Source organism: Coenobita brevimanus, chromosome 101, assembly GCF_032717465.1.
Source record: "Coenobita brevimanus isolate Jiangsu-jjx chromosome 101, ASM3271746v2, whole genome shotgun sequence".
NCBI lineage: Eukaryota > Metazoa > Arthropoda > Malacostraca > Decapoda > Coenobitidae > Coenobita > Coenobita brevimanus.
This window is the reverse complement of record NC_137054.1, coordinates 37,892,391-37,909,987: the sequence shown is the minus strand read 5'-3', so window position 1 is coordinate 37,909,987 and position 17,597 is coordinate 37,892,391. Positions and strand designations below refer to the sequence as shown.

General features: G+C 43.0%; 1 long non-coding RNA gene across 1 annotated transcript; it reads right to left on the bottom strand.

The window, feature by feature from the left end:
* Positions 1-5,464: 5,464 nt before the first annotated feature.
* Positions 5,465-16,050, bottom strand: LOC145414879 (uncharacterized). Its single transcript, XR_013899981.1, has 2 exons — positions 15,803-16,050; positions 5,465-5,643 (listed from the first exon to the last, which is right to left on the bottom strand). It is a non-coding gene; the product is annotated as an uncharacterized LOC145414879 (long non-coding RNA).
* Positions 16,051-17,597: the final 1,547 nt, after the last annotated feature.

Here is a 17,597-nt window from a genome sequence, read left to right as displayed (position 1 = left end):
TAGTAAGAGAAAGATGAGAGTGGATGAGGAATTTGCAAGGAATTTGAGTGTAAAGTGGAGGGAATGTAAGAAAATGTTCTGAAAAGAGGTAAATAGAGTAAGACAGGGTGGAAGTGAGGTTAGCAGGGGAGTGAAAGATAAAAATGGTAGATTACTAGTGGAGAAGGGAGAAAAAGTGAGCAGATAGAGAGAACACTTTAAGGAACTGTTGAACATACTGGATGGAAGTAATGCGAGTATAAGTGGCAGGGGAATGGCTGGGAGAAGGAGGGAGGTGAGAAGACAGGAAGAAATCAGTAGGATACAAGCTGTGGAAGCAATGAAGAAAGTTAAATCGGGGAAAGCCGCAGGAATTGATGGGGTGTGTGGTGAAATGCTGAAACATGGGGGAGAGATAGCAGTAGAATGGATGTGGAAGATGTGTAGACTGGCCTGGGAGGAAGGTAGAGTCCCGGAGGATTGGAAGTCAGGTATAATTATTCCCTTGTACAAAGGAAAAGGGGAAAAAGAAGTGTGTGGTAATCATAGGGGCATTTGTCTTCTTAGTATAATAGGAAAAGTGTATGGTAGGATACTTATTGACAGAGTCAGAGAAAGAACTGAGGAATTAGTTGGAGAAGAACAGGGAGGCTTTAGGAAGGGAAGAGGTTGTGTAGATCAGATATTCATTCTTAGATCTTTAGCAGAAAAGTTTCTAGAGAAGGGAAAGAAGTTGTATGCGGCTTTCATGGATTTGGAGAAAGCATATGACAGGGTCGATAAACAAATTGTGGAAAGTATTAAGAAAATATGGAGTAGATGGGAAGTTGTTGAATGCTGTGAAGAGTATGTATGATGGTGATAAGGCTGCAGTGTGTGTGGATGGTGAACTAAGTGAATTATTCTCTTTGAAGGTTGGGTTGAAACAGGGATGTGTCATGTCTCCATGGTTGTTCAATCTGTACATGAATGGGGTAATAAAAGAGGTATAAGGTAGGGTAGTGGATGTTGGAGTGGCCCTGGTGAGAGAGGATAGTGTTTGGAAACTCCCTGTACTGTTGTTTGTAGATGATACTGTGTTGTTGAGTGAAGATGAAGGGGAGCTGCAAGGCTTGGTGGATGAGTTTGGAAAAGTGTGTAAGAAATGGAATCTAAAGGTGAATGTAGGGAAGAGTAAAGTGATGGTCTTTGAGAGAGGTGAAGTCAGTGAATGTACAGCAAGGTCGGATGGTAAGGAATTGGAAAATGTGAGTACGTTTAAGTACTTGGGTAGTGTGATGAGTAAGGATGGAGGTTTGGAGGGTGAAGTGCTTGAAAGGGTACAGCAGGGAAGAAAGGTTGCTGGTTCTTTGAAAGCAGTGATAAGAAGCAGGGAAGTGAGCATGGAAGTGAAAAAGTTACTACATGACAGTATTGTGATACCAACTCTAACGTATGGAAGTGAAGCTTGGACTTTGTCGGAAGGACACAAGTCAAGAGTGAGAGCAGTGGAAATGAGTTATTTAAGCGGAGCCTGTGGAGTCACATGGAGAGACAGGCTGAGAAATGAGGATATAAAGGAGCGTTGTGGTGTGGATGTGGATGTGATAGGAAGCGTTAAGAGGAACACACTGAGGTGGTTTGGCCATGTGGAGAGGATGGAGGGTGAAAGACTGATGAAGAGAGTGTATGTGAGTGAGGTGGAGGGGGGAAGAGGGAGGGGGAGGTCGAGAATGAGATGGAGGGATGGGGTGGAGAGGTATATGAGAGAGGGGGGTGTGCATTGGGAGGAGGGCAGTGAAATGGCGGGGTACAAGGCGACGTGGAGGCTATTTGTTTGTGGCCACCCCAAACGGGATTGAGGCGTCTGGCAATAGATAGATAGATAGATATTTATAGAATGACGGGGAATCGTCCAGGGTGCGAATTGTCCTGACGGGAAATCGTCCAAGTTTTGACGGGCGAATTGACTTGACAGTGAATTGTCTCGGAACCATATCATCATATGCTTGATATATTGCATGAATACATGATGTTGATTTTCATTCTCTTCTTGACATGTGACATATGATAGTGGGTTAGGCTCATACTTTTTCTTATAATTTCCCTTCACTTCTAGTATTTTGGTTCACATCAAAAATATTATCTTTGCTTGTTTTGGTTGCAGTTTGGCCCTGAAAGCACATGTCACATACGATATTAGGTTAGGTTCATATTTTTTAAAAATAAATTTCCTTCACTTCTTGCATTTTGGTTCACATCAAAAATACTATCTTTGCATGTTTTGGTTGGAGTCTGGCCCTGAGAGCATCGAAATATGCGAATTTGCATAGAAAAGTAAGGAAGGCAGACCACTCCAAAATGCATCGAAATTTGATTCATCGTATTCTAAACTATCGAAATTTGAGATTCCACTGTATATATACATATATATATACATATATATATATGTATATATATATATATATATATATATATAGATAGATAGATAGATATAGATATATAAATATGCTGTATATTACATCTAATCAGAAAAATGCGCAAACATATGTTCCGGAGATATTCACCCCCTCGGCATACTAACACAATCTCTGCTCTCTTGCTAACTTCTGCATGTGTAAGCAATGATATTCTTAATGGGGCTATTACTGAATGAATCTAGGGCATAATCACATATTCAAAAGAAACATCAAACATGATGTCATCAATTTTGTTTTGTTACCATTTACTTTCAAATGCTTTTACCTCAAGCCATCTCTCTATTTCCTAAATCTTTCCTCCAAATGACAGGGTAGCAGAGGAAACATTAGGAAATTGAGAGATGGAACTGGGGTGGAAGGGTTTTAGAGTTAACATCGGCAAAAATCCATGAAATAGGTAAGGATTATCCACGGCAACTGGAAGTACCGTCATAACAGAAACTGAATGGCAATGTACAGTTTGATGCAAGAATGTGGGAAATAACTCCATTTTGAGCAGTGTTTGTGATGAATGGGTGTATAACTAGTGGTACAAGAGGCAGGATGCAAAATAATACTGATATTGAGTTTGTGGTATGCAAAGGAGAGCATGCTGAAGGAGAGAGGCGAGCGGTCTCTTGTGCGTGCCGAGAAGTTTTGTTATTTGGGGAACATAACATGTGCTGAAGGTGTGACTGCAGCAAACTCGCTAGCAAGGGTAAGGAGTGGTTGGAAGTAGTTTAGGGAGCTGTTGATTCCTAAAACTGAGGGGCTCTCCCTCCAAGAGAAGGGGTCATTGTATGCAGCGTCCATGAGTATAAGGCTGAATGGTAGCGAGACCTGGGCAGTAAAGAAAAAGGTTATTCGTAGGCTCAGATGTATAGAAATGACAATGATTAGGTGGATGTGGATTGTGTCCTTGAATGCGAGGTGAATGTGAGGTCCGGGGGGACTAGGTTTAAGATGTGACTGGAACGTATTGGTGTTGTGATAAGAGGTAGACAGAGATGGTTTGAGCATGTGAAGAGGATGGGGGATGACAACAGGGTGCAGAAAGTGAAAAGTGTGAACACTGAGGGTGGGGTTGCAACAGACAGACCAGAAAAAAGGACCAAGGCTGAGGTCACAGAATGTGACCTCTAGGGTAAAGGACTGAATGGGGAGGCTGCCAGAGATTAAGCATCATGGTCAGCTACCATTAGGTGACCAAGGGCACTGTGCACAAGTATGCTGGAGCCTTTATTAATGAAATGAAATGATGAAGACTTCAACATGTTTACATGCATCGGCCCTGATGACCCAATAGCAGCTCTTTATGCTGCTGGGTAATCATTATCTTCTCTGTTTTGCAAAGCAAGATCTGAGAGACTGAAAGAAACACCCACACAAACTGTCTGCTGATTCCTGAAGAGTGTCCAATTCCTATGCCAAACTCTCTCAAGCTCTTCTGTACAAGGATGTGTATAGCAAAGAAGTTGCTTCTTCGTTAGGGTAAGTGACACTGTGCTGCATCTAGGTATGCCCCACACAATACAGTAAGAAAGAAAAGGGTATTCCTCATAAACACAGGTATTACCTCTGGAAAATATTTATCTTCAGCGACTTCAAATTACTCCATGGCCCCCCTGAAAATGCATCATGGCTCCCAGTTTAAAATCTAGTGGGTTTGATGGCAGAAATGATTATTCTGCAAATAAATCACTGACATTTTTCAGTTAAATGCTTAATTTTCTCAATACTGTAAATCAACTGGTCATAATAAAAAAATAATAATAACTGATCCAATTTTTCTAGATTTACTGAGGTACTGATACTGTATTCTTTGATGCAAGATTTGAAGCAAGTGTGATGAAAAATTCATGGAGATGACTGAAGCTATGTTCATTGAATGGTGCGAACTCTTACTGAACGTCAGGTAGTGGTTGGTTAAAATAGCTTGTTGGCATGTTTTCAATAACAATGTGCAAGAAATAATGAAACACTGCATGGCAACAGCACAACTAACAAAGGCTGTCATTGAGTCGTATTATTTTCACTTATGCAGTTTAATTAATATTTTAATATAATAACTGTACCTCATTACCTTATAACTTGTGTATGTATGACAGTGTTAATGCAACACTTTTAATTCTATCTACTATCTACTGCCAGACGCCATAATCCCGTAAGGGGTGGCCATTCGACTTTGAGTTAGTTGTTTTACGAGGAAGGGCACTAACCCTCCACCAACCCACTTGCTGACACGTATGGTTTGGTTATATGGTTACCACCCTGCGTTGTAAATGGTTTTTTGGCTTACAGGAACCATTAGGCTTGTCACTCAATGTAAAGCCACCTGTAAAAGAAAGAAAAGCAATAAGAAGTGACAGGAAAGATGGGAGAAATAGGAAGAGAGGAGGACAGGCACAGAAAAAGAATGATACAGGCTAAGGAAGATGTAGGCAGCACTACATCAAGTGAGTGGATGATGGTCGCCACCACCTACCACATATTTTAATTAAATAAATCAAAGCTGGTTGAAAAAGACATGTTTATTTATAGTGTACTGCCTTCATGCCAATTAAGTTCTGTCCTTGCTCATATGTTTTAGTGCTCAGCACAAATGTTTCAAGTTTCTTACATTTTCACATACAGTATTGTGTACTGCTTCAACCATGACATCAAAATATCTTGTATGCCTTATCACAGCCTTTGACCAACTGTAATTCGCACAAACTGTGTATGTAAACTAAATACTATCGCTCAAAAAAGTATCTGACTCACGTGAACACAGGACTCTATAATGAGTAGAGCAATTTGCGGAGTGTGGGTATTCCATATTTCCTTGTCTGTTGTCAAAATGACTCATGTCACTTTAGTAAGGATACTTTTTTGAGAAACAGTACAAGATGTAACAAAGCAGCACAATTAGTTCAGCAGTGAATAATCAGTGTCACAAAAATATTACTTTTACGTAGAGGTTTTATACAATGACTCACTACCTGCACTTTAATATCTTTTTTAAAAACTTTCCTTACACTGTAATTTAGGAATGAACCATAAAACTATCACATAAAAAGCATTTTAATATTTTCCATGACAAATTTAGTACCAGTAATACATCTCGCACCTAAGCCTGGAGAACACTCCTTTTTTGTGATGTATTCTGCTTCAACAGCTACTTATTTTTCATTCAGCTACTGCTGTGCTCCATGTGATAAGATGAAACGTTTCATAACATACGGCACTGAAAAGAAGAAAGAAAAAAATTTGAGTTCTACTATGCATCACATACAGCACTACAAAAATTGCTTAATACAAATTAACACATCACCTTCAAAAAGGCTGGGATACAGACATCCCTCAATTTACAATCAGGATGCGTGCCTGGCCAACCAACAGGTTAATGAATGAGTGTAATTTAAGTGTATTAAATGGAGATACATTACTGAACTCTACTAACCTGCAGGCAATAACAGAAATCCCTTACCCACCTCCCCAATCATACTTTATTGATGGGTAAAAAAAGAAAAACATTTGTACTGTATTTTAAAATGTATAAAAAAAAAACACGTGGGTGGGGCACTCACCATCTTCTCACTTGATATAGTGCTGCTCTCAGATGACTGCCCTTTCCTCTCTTCCTTCCTTTTTTCCTTCCTTCCTCTTCTGTCTTTCTTTTCATCTTTCTTTCCTCTTCCTTCTGTCTATGGGTGACTCGATGCTGAGTGACATGCCAATTGGTTTCCTGTATACCAGGAAACCATTTACTATGCTGGGTGGTAACCATATAACCAAACACTGACGCCTGGTGGTTTAGTGGGAAATTAAGGTGCTCCAACCAGATTTAGCCCGTGTGGGTTTATATCCGTGGGGTTTTTGCTCATGTAATGCCACTCAGGGATGTGTGAGGCTGGTCACTCTCACTTAATTGTCAGGACCAACTTGCCTAGCCCTGGGCTCCTATGCTCCTCACAGGGCAACACAGGAATAGATGATGATGATGATGATTTTAATGATAACAAAAAGGATAAATAATACAGCAAACCTTTCATTAGTGCATATCCTATACACACTACAATACATATTGAGCAGGAAGATAACTCCTGACATGTTTCAGTAGATGTGGGGGAAAATGAAGGTACAGCACACCCTCGATATAATGAGCTACAGGGCAGTCCTGATAATACATGCAGTAAGGTTCCCCCAACTTTGCTTGTGAACTGAACACTTGTATAATGAAGCATGTAACACGTGGGAAAAATAGGGTTCGGTTCCTAAGGATCACCAAGTTACATGTATAATGCAATTACAGCCAATTGTAAACAAGAATAAAGATTAGCTGCACCAAATACATACGGTACATAAATGCAAACATCTTACCTATATAATGAATATCTTCTGCACTGGAAGCAAAATGAGAGAAAATAGCATACAAGTATGTACAGTACACTTACTTGGTCCAGCCGCTGTCTTATAACTTCACCACTGTCTGAGCTGGCTCATGTTCTCTCTTCAAGGCATGACAGACAACAATGGTGGTGCAGGGGTGACCAAAGCTGGGCCTCATCCTCCGCTTCGCTTGCCAAAGGCAAGTGTCTCGAAGATCGGAGACATGGGGAGCATTCATAGCACTCAGTGAGCTTTGGGGCTTTGGGGGAACTTGGAAGTCATGATGTAATGATTTCTTTACAAGCTTGGTACAGACACAAGGCAATACAATACTCGGGGCAGCGGCAGTACATACACGCAGGAAGACAATGAGCAGAGCATGAAGCAGGAGAGAGGGGTATGGACTTACAATCATGCCACTGGCACGCTGTTGCCAGATCCACTTAAGGCAGGAATGGTTGAGTTCACAAGAGCGTGGCTTGGCCATCATCTGGCACTTGTTCTGTCATAAAGTTGTGATGCATTCATCGTGGAAGAACTTCTTGTTGGATTCCTTGTTCTTCCACAGATCCTGCAACGTGGTCTGGGGGATGTTGTAGTGCCAGATCAGCTATGCAACGGTCCAACCTTAATCCATCTTCTTGATTATCTCTATCTTCTTCTCCATGGAGAAAATGATATGATGCCTCTTAGCAGATGGTGGAGGTGCCATGGAGACAACAACCAGTTTCATGTACAGTACCCTCGCGTCCAGCACGGTAATACAGTATTGTCATGCATGGGTCACGTGTTGGACCAAAAACGTGTTGGACTAACAATAGAGCTTATGGGGAAAAATGAATTATGTCAGCAACCCTCAGAAAAGTCACCCTAAACACCTACCATATACCTATACATATATTGGTACTATTGTAATTATAATAAATGGTACTGTGCTATGAATGATAACTAACCTTTTAGGATAATGTTGGTGGGCTTGCTGGGAATGGAAGGTGGTATCCAAGGCTGTAGTTAGTCCTACTGGGTCCCCGGAGGATGGCTGCTGGCGTCACTAGCGGGTAATGGCTGTTGCTCCTCCTCAACCTCCCTCATCAATCCTTCAAAATCAAACCTCCCTCATAAATCCTTCGAAATCACACTCAGAATAATCCTCGGGAAAGTGCATGCTTCTCACACTGTTGCCAGAGCCTCATCTCGTGACTGTGGAGAGTGATCGCTGTCGCTGACTCGGTAGAGAATAAAGAGAAGCAACTTTGTTTATAAACTGGTACGCACGCCGATGAGAAGGGTTTCAAAATGATTGATATTTATTCTAAAATATTAATATGTATTCAGTGTCAGGCTAAATGTTCAATGCTGTAGTCCGATACATTCTCTGTCGAGTCGCCTGGGTTTTGGTCACACTGTTTTGCCCGTCATATCTCGGTAGGAATCCATCCAGATGAATTCCAAATGCCCGTGGTATCGTCGGCAATTTTACCATGTTACCGTTCCGATTTACCATCGTATCCTCGGCAAACCTGGTATGAAGTGCCGTGTGATAGCTTTCGGCTGCCAGGATCTTGTCTTAGTTTTTTATTATGATCACATTGGCTTCATTCATGTCGTAGGCCTTGGCAATGTCAACTTTCCTCTCCCCTTTCTTCTTCCTCTCGATGCTTTCTAGCTTGGTGGCCTGAGGGAGGTGCCGACGCTTCTTAGGGTTCTCAGAAGGCTTCCTAGGCATCGTGAGCAGAATAAAATGCAGTAACAAGGGCAGAAAATGCAGCAAGAAAAAAGCACCTTCCAATGCAATTATGCGACTGAGTGGCTCTGTGGCGGGAGAAATGTAAACAAAACATCACGTGACACCAGAAGCGTTTTTAATTGGGCGGCATCACGATCACATCACGATAGCGGGAGGGGAAAGCTACTTGATCAGAAGTTTTTCATTGGCTATCATCATCATGGGAATGTCCAGTATGGCCATGTTGGACCGGGGGTGATCGTGCTAGAGTGAACTCTGCGGATTTGGCCCACTTCTCGGAGCTCTGTGCGTGTTATGCTAACACACTCGTGTTGCAGTAATTAAATCATATTAAATAATACTAATTAATAGCTCACTGTGCTGGACTCGAATCGTGCTAGACTAACGCGTGCTGGACGCGAGGGTACTGTACAAGGCCAGCAGAACCGACAGCAGCCAGGGAAGTGCCACAAAAGCCACAAACTCAGCCATAAAGCAGAACTGGGTCGAGTAGTGAGAGTACTTGGGCATGGATCATTTAGCAGCCACAAGGTTTGTCACTGCACAACAACAACGAGTGATGCACATGGGACCTGAGAGGCACATGGGATCACAAGCAAAGTCACAGCACTGGCGGTTAGGCACCAAGCGTATGTAGAAAAATTAAAATACAGTACAGTAATCAATATGAAACATTTACAGGCCACAAGATTAGTCACAGCACTACAGCAACAAGCAAGGCATGGGAGGCAACAGAGTATGTCACAGCACTGGGGTTTTGCCATCACATGGGTCACAAAAGCAAAGCACACAGATATGTCTTCATTATACCAGATCCACGGCAGACAATGAGAAAGCGAGGGTAAGCTTGGTAGGTGATTCACTCACACAATGGATTCTGATTGGCTGGCATGCTGTGGGGTTTTCCCCCGTGCCAATTGGGTCCCCATGTCTGAGCCAGGAGATATGCCTCGCTGCTGGAAACTGCATATGACCACTGGTTGCTTCCCGTTTCGGCTCCAGATATTGCTTTAACAGAGCCGAGAAAAAGGTGCCAGATAAATGAGGGCTTACTGTACAGTGACTGACTTCCAATCCTCTGTGGCCCTACCTTCCTCTCAGGCCAATCTGCACATCTTCCATATCCATTCTACTACCATCTCTCCCTTGTGCTTCATCATTTCACCACAAACTCCATCAATTCCTGGGGCTTTCCCTAATATATATATATATATATATATATATATATATATACTCACCATCCACTCAGTTAATGTAGTGCTGCTCTCATGTGTCTGCCCTTTCCTCTCCATCCTTCTTTCCTTCCATTCTCTTCTGTCTTTCTTTCCTTCATTCTTTCCTTGTCCTTCTGCCTACGGGTGACTTTACACTCCCTCTTCTGTCTTTCTTTCCTTCATTCTTTCCTTGTCCTTCTGCCTACGGGTGACTTTACACTCCCTCTTCTGTCTTTCTTTCCTTCATTCTTTCCACTTCCTTCAGCATGTGGGTGACTCTACACTGAGTGACAAGCCAAATGGTTTCCTGTGCACCAGGAAACCATTTACTATGCTGGGTGGTAACCATATAACCAAATTTTGGTGCCTGGTGGTTTAGTGGGTAATTACTGCACTCCAATCGGATTGACCCGGTGAAGGTTTATATCCAAGGGGTGGTTGGGGTTGATTGCTCAAGTAATGCCACTCAGGGATGAGTGAGGCTGGTCACTCTCATCTTAAATGTCAGGACCAATTACCTAGCCCCGGGATCCTACGCTCCTAATGGGGCAATGTAGGATTGGATGATGGATGGATGGATATATATATTACTCACACACACACAGTACAGTGAATGCTCGCACAACACGCAATCCTAGTGAGCGAAATTTGCATAACGCGAAAGGCAAAATCTGAGGCCAAAAAATGGTCACAACATGAAAATGATAGACATAATCTGGCTAGAGGAAGCTGGCCATTTTTTTTGAAAACCGTACTACGATGCGATAATAGAGATAACACGGCCAGAGGTCCCAAATTACGGTTCAAATAGTCACAACATGAAAAAATAGGGTCAGAACTTGGGAACAGACATAACATGGCCAGTGATAGTCATAGTGCAGGTTGCATCAGCCAATGATGTATGCTTGTCACATGTCTGTGAGGGGTGTTGTCATGGTCCACTGAGCATTCCTGCCCCAGCTGAGCCTACCCTCTCGCCGTGCTCTGGCTGCACACATGCTCTGTGTGTGTGTGTGTTTTTTTTTTTTTTTTTTTTTTTTTTTTTTTTTTGTCACCTGACCCAGCCCGACAATGCAGCTGCACCGTGACCCAACAAGATGTCGAAAGAGTCTGGCCCAGGAGCAACGCCTTGATATCATCAAGCGGAAGGAGACAGGAGAATGTAATTGTGCCATCGCCAAGGTGTATCAAGTCAACGAGTCAACTATTTGTACCATCCTGGGGAAGAAAGACATCATCATGAAGACCGTGCGGGATTACGAGGGATCTCCCATGGATCAGAGGATTCAAGTGTCTGACCCTATGCTTGTAATGATGGAGAGGTTCCTGGTCATGTACATGAACCAAAAGGAGAGGGAAGGAGTTCCAATCAACTCCATTAATGTAAGGAGGACAGCCTGCCACCTGTATGCTGTAACTTGCCATAAGATGTCCTGACCCCAGGCAGATTTAAGGAGTAAAGTAGTTGTTTTGGCAAGGTTAAGAAGAGAAAGGACATTAAAGAGTAAAGGTGACAGGAGAATGAGCGTCAGGAGATGCCGGAGCAGCGAAGACATTCGTGGATGTCCTAAAGGAAATAATCAGGGATGGGGGTTATACTGCTGAGCAAATTTATAGCATAGATGAGACAGGGCTGTGATACAAGAGGATGCCAAGGACTGTATATATCTCTAAGGAACACAGGAACGGCAGGGGTAGGAAAGTAGATAAGGTAAACATCACTCTACTTTCGTCTTGCAATGCTGCAGACCATTACTTGTAGGTAAAGTTAAAAAACCAAGGTGCTTCAAGCAGCGGAAACACATGAATGAGTCCGGAGTTTATTGGGAGAAATCAAAGACAGCGGATGACAAGTGATATTTTGAACGAGTGGTACAAGAAACACTGTATTCCTGATGCAAAGAGAAGGTGTGAGGAGTTGGGCATACTATTTAAAATCCTGTTGGTGCTTGATAATGCACCAGGGGACCCATCCTACTAGGAAGGTTTACATCAAAGTGTTAAAATAGTGTGTTTGCTAGGTAACACAACTTCCCTCCTGCAACCCCTAAACCAGGAAGTGATAACTTGTTTTAAGTACCGTTATTGCTGATCGCGCAAAGCAGCCTCAGTGTCTTCGTGGGGTGATGGATGTCCTTCCTGTCGTTTGGTACCATTCTTTGAAGGCATGGTTCACTGCCCAGATCTTCAAAGACTGGTTCCACCGCCATTTCGTCAAGGAGGTCATCCATTACCAGATAAACACACTAGGAATGCCGCGCGACCAGGTAAAGGCCCTCCTTCTCCTCGATAATGCACCTGTCCACCCGTGCGACAAGGACTTTGTGGGTGAGAATGGGCGCATTAGGTGCATGTTTATGCCACTTAATACGACTGCTCTCATCCAACCAATGGACCAAGGAGCAATCGTTGCAACAAAGAGGCTGTACCGAAGGAAGTTCCTGGATGAGGTGATGGTTGTTCTCGAAGACGAGGACGAGCGCAGGAAGGGACGGGACACGCGAGGCCAGCAGACTTTGGAAAACCTTTGCCGCTACAACATCGTCTGAAATCTACAACTGGGCCAGGGCATGGAAGGAAGTCCCTGTCAAGACTCTAGAAGCTGGTTGGTCTCGTGTGCTTCTTGGAACGGACGCGGAGCACGATTTCCTAGGTTTTGACGTGGATGACTTCCATGCAAGGCTATGTGCGCATGGCGACGATGTTGATGTGGATGAAGTGCGTGAGTGGTTGGATGACGACAAGGGCGATCCTGGGTATCAGACCATGTCTGATATCGAGATTGCATTTTCAGTTGCAGGTGTCAGTACTTAACTTGAAGATTCCAACGAGGACGGCGACGATGATGCGGACTCCTCTCAGCGTAACACTACTCCAGCCATCCCCAAGCTGAACGCACTCCGGGAACACGTAGAGTTCGTTCTTGACTACCTGGAACACCCGGACTGCGACAGGAAGATGGGGCCCTTGGGAATTGTGGAGGAAGTGCGGGCTTTCAGGCAGCGCATCGTTAATCACCAAAATCGTCGTTCCTTGCGTCAATCATCCATTGACAGCTTTTTCAGACCCATGACCCCTGCTGTGCCCAGCCCTGGCTCCACACCATTGCCTCCCCAGGACAGGCCCTCATCCTACAAGCCACAGCCCAGCACTTCAGCCACGGTGGAGTCACCACTGGAAGTGAGTTTGCGCCTCTCTTCAGAGTCGTCTGCAGTGGGTAGTCCATCACCACGTCCCAGCGACGCACCTCTAGGCCACCTGCATCAGCTACTCGCAGACTCTGACGGTGAATAAACAGCAAGAACTCGCCACTAGACCGCACAGGAATTTACAGTGTTGTGCAGTAAAAAAAAAAAAAAAAAAAAAAAAAAAAAAAAAGGTCGCATTTAAGAAATTAGAATTCTGAGTACAAAGACTTAAGTGCCGAGTGCAACACTATTTTACTGACATTCAATGGAGCGCAAATTAGACATGAGTGTGTAGTGTTAAGAAACTGGATTTATGAGTGCAAATGACTAAGTTCAGTGCAAGACTTCATGGACAGTGTACTGAAGGTGCTTCAGGTACTCCTTTTTACTGTCAGAGTCTGAGAGGAGGTGGGTTATTAATTGAGATGGCCAGGGATTTGTTGTAAGTACCCAGAATGTTTCATATTGTACTATATTTTCCATACTTACCTCTAAAACCTCATTTCACTCTTTAATGATCCTTCTTGGTGTGAATAGGCTCTTAGGTGCTATGCATGTGCAGCAGGGAGGTGTTTTTCTGAGTTAGGCTAGGTTAGGGTCCATAAGTACCATACCAGTCCAGGAGCCAGGGACTTGCAAGTACCCAGAATGTTGAATATTGTATAAACTCATCTCTAAAACCTCATTCCCTGGTTCTTTTGCATTTATTTCAGTCTTTTATGTCCCTTATTGGTGTGATTTGGGTCTTAAATAAGCACTAAGCATGTCCAGAGGGAGTTGTATAGGTGTTTTTCTGAGTTAGGGTCCATAAGTACAAGTCCAGGAGGCTGGTGCCCACTATCCGGACGGGACCACTTTCCGGACATGCCTTTGGCTCTATTACGTCGGATTGTGGAGGGATTACTGTATATATATGTGTATATATATATATATATATTGTGGTAGGTGGGGGCACTTACCATCCACCCACTCAATGTAGTGCTGCTCTTGGGTGTCTGATGTGAGAGGCGTAAGGCTGAGAGGGAGACCACGAATAGGATGGATGGACAGTGTGAAGAGAGCACTGGATGTGAGAAGGATGTCTGTTGAGCATGGAAGAGTGGCTGTGCGTGACAGAAATAAATGGAGAGAAATTGTGAATGAATAAATGATGACGCAGCCCTGAGGGGATATTCTCCCACATTTGGTCTGATCAGCGAGTCAGGTCAGGTGCGGGTAAGGGGATGGGTCTATTATGATGTGGTAGGGGTAAACCAGCTCTGCTGTCGGGTCCTGCTGCGGATGTCACTGATAGCACTGCTCAGTTGACCTGTGTGCGGTGTGGTGCAGTGAGGATCTATCCCTTCTCCCCTTTGGGGCTAAGATCCGAATGAATGTGTCTGAATGGATGAGTAAATGGGGAGTGTGTCGTCCTGTCTCAGCTACCTCTCTTTCCTTGGGGGAAGCAGCCAAGGTATATACCTGTAGAGAGATAGATGATTACCACTTAACCTTGAAAGCCCCAGTACCTACCAGTATCTGGCTAAAGCTGAATCAGTTCTACGCTAGGGTATCCTATCCTATAGGCAAAAGCAAATGAATACAGAAAGTAAAACATTCGATAAGTGTGACAGCAAGCTTAGTTCTAGGTGGTAATGGTATCTCTGTTGCACAGTTGGTTGGCTATGTGCAATATAGCTAGATGATAAGTCTACATATTTCAGAGGCAAAATTTTGAAAATGCCCAGTATCTGAATCATTGCAAATAACCTGTGAATAACCAGTTTCATCATGAAACTCGTACCCTGGGGCAAAATATTAACTGAAAAAATGTACCTGGCCATGGGCTGAACCTGAATAAAAAAAAAAAAAAAAAAAAAAATTGGTTTTCGGCACATAATCATTCCTGTCAAATTTTATTATGTTCTGCACACTCATCGCTTCATCAACATTTTCCTTATACACTTCCATTGCAAATTGATTTTAAAGAAGATATAATAATATTTATGTGTCCCCACCCCACCCTCACCCTTTCCAACCGGGGTGACTTGCTGGCTCGACGAAATTCAGTTCAAACTGAGCTCGCGACGCCGGCGAGAAGCGAGCCAATCACAGCCATCACCAGATCACCTACAGCCAATCAGTGTTTGCGCTGCTCCCCCCACTACCTCCCTTTTTCATTTCAAAATCAGAGTATATATGGTGGTCCAGTGCAGCAGGTGTCCCTCAGTTCCCGGTTGCAATTTTCAAAGGTGCTTTGAAAACAACAATTCAAGCATTGAATTTCTTAGGTCTCACGGTGTTTTGCCCCTCTCTGACGAGTAAGGTAAGAAGATGTAAGGTTTAAATAGTAGGGTACTTTCAGTTTGGGTTAGGTTGGGTTGGGTTGGGTTAGGTTAGGTTAAGTTTTAGGTTAGGTCTGGTTCCGTTAGGTTGTTAAGTTTGAGCTTCCTATTTTACCAACGAAACCTAGGTTTTTCCGGTAGATTTTGGTATGATTCATTCGATTATCAGCGTCATTTCACTTGGAAATGGTCATTTTCTGTTTCTCCCCTTCCTAAAACCCCCGATTCCCCAAAGATCCCCCATTATTGCTGGGGGATGGGGGGGGGGTCTTACCTCAAAATCTGGTCATTGCTGACAGAAATGATGCTTAAAGTCAAATGAATCACATCAAAAACCATCAGAAAAGACTAGGTTTTGTAGAAAAATGCAGTATAGGCTGAAAACCAATATTTACAAAAAAAAAAAAAAAAAAAAAAATCATCGTTGCTGTCATGATCCCCAGTGCAGCAGTTTGGGGTTAAGGCCAGGACCTACATCGATCCCTTCCCGCTTGATAATCACCAGATTCAGCTGGTAAATGAACGGTAATCCTTGTCTTACCAATTCTTAACATTCCTATGGTGGCGAGGAATATTCCTGCACTACTGTAGGCAGATATCCTGGCTTTTCGTTCCTCCTCGTCTGCTCGTCGTTTTTCCTCTGCCGGGTCAACTCGGGGAGCTCCCAGACGGAACATTGTGGCTTATATAATTAATGAAATGACTGAAATAAGCAAAGAAAAACTCTTTGCCCACCCTCTCCTTCTTCTCTGTGGAGTCTATGGTCACAGACAACAACAGCCCCGGCCGGCAGCCACTCGATCCGTCTCACATATAATAACACCAAACCGTCTCCAACTCTTTTTTATTCAAACTTTTAAATTAATGATTAGTGATTGATTTATTGATTGATAATATTTATTGTTGTGAAAGTTATATGGTACACAACAAAAGAAGGTGGTGGATCTTGCCACACACCTCCTTCAGTAAGTAAAACGATAACTATTTAGTTTCAACCCTAACATTGATTATTATTATTATTTTTTTTTTCACATTTTCAGGCAGAATTAGAGGGGATAATCTGTATGACTTCCGGGGCAAATGACTGGTTGATTGACTGAAATGTTTATTATTGTTAAGGTGTGCACTCCATAATGAGAAAGAAAAGCATGCAGGAGCCGAATGCTAATCGCCCGCCAAAATATTGTTACGTCCTCACCCCACACTGCCACAGGCTCCAACAGCAGTACCACAGTATAGGAAGGACGTTGCCCAGTGAGCTGTTCTTTCTATGGTCAGCCTTTAGGTGTGCAGTACACAAGATCAGCTGAGGCGAAAATAAACACTGGCTCCTTAAAGTACACAGTCTTTATTTTCCAAATAATGCTTTCCAACTTCACTGTTCTCACAAGCACTGGAGCCATACACACTTTACTAACTGTTATTACACTTAATGCTTAACAACACTTCAGTTATCACACTTAATGCTTGACACTTCAGTATTTTCTCAAGTTCCAATGACACAAACTTTAATAACCCGTCACTGTTTGCCACTGTTTTCACAAGTACCAAAAATATACAATCTTCACTGACACTGACACTGCACTACACTCAGACTGAACCAAAACCGACTGCACTTCACTCACACTGAACTGAAACCCGACTAAACTTGTAATAATCTCTACCCCATCTTATATAAGCTTGGATTATTCGAGAAACGTCTACATTTTACGAGTATACTCTCGAGGGGGAACAGTTGCCAACTCAGACACATCAAAACATGCAGAGTTGTCTCACATTACATAACACTCTAAATCATTTACCATACGAACTTAAATTACATAATTTAACAAGCAATCACTTTAATAAAACATTATAATGAAAAAGAGCATAAAAATAAATGAATGTTTAACTTACGAAATAACTACGCTCACAAACAACAGGCAAACTGGCAACACTGATGACTCGTACCGGAACTTACGGTATTCGAAGGTACAGTACGAGACTACCTAACTGGCAAAGCTCCCTTCATAACACTACCCCCTCCCTAGTTCTTTGTCATCCCGACAAAACTACACAGTATATACAAACATAAACCCTAATCCTACCAAAACCTCCAACTGTACGCAAAATAATCTTTCAACTTATCAAGTCTTCTATGCTGCTTCTGACGATATCCTTGTTCCTCCACACAGTCCACTCCTCCTGGAAGGTCATGGTCCTCTTTTTGACAGCACACATCACAGGTCCGACATTATTCTTCAATATCCTGATGCATGCCAATCCAGTAGAACATGTGTCGCAGCCGGCTTAGAATTGTCTTCACTCCCAGGTGCCCACTAGTAATCTGGTTATGG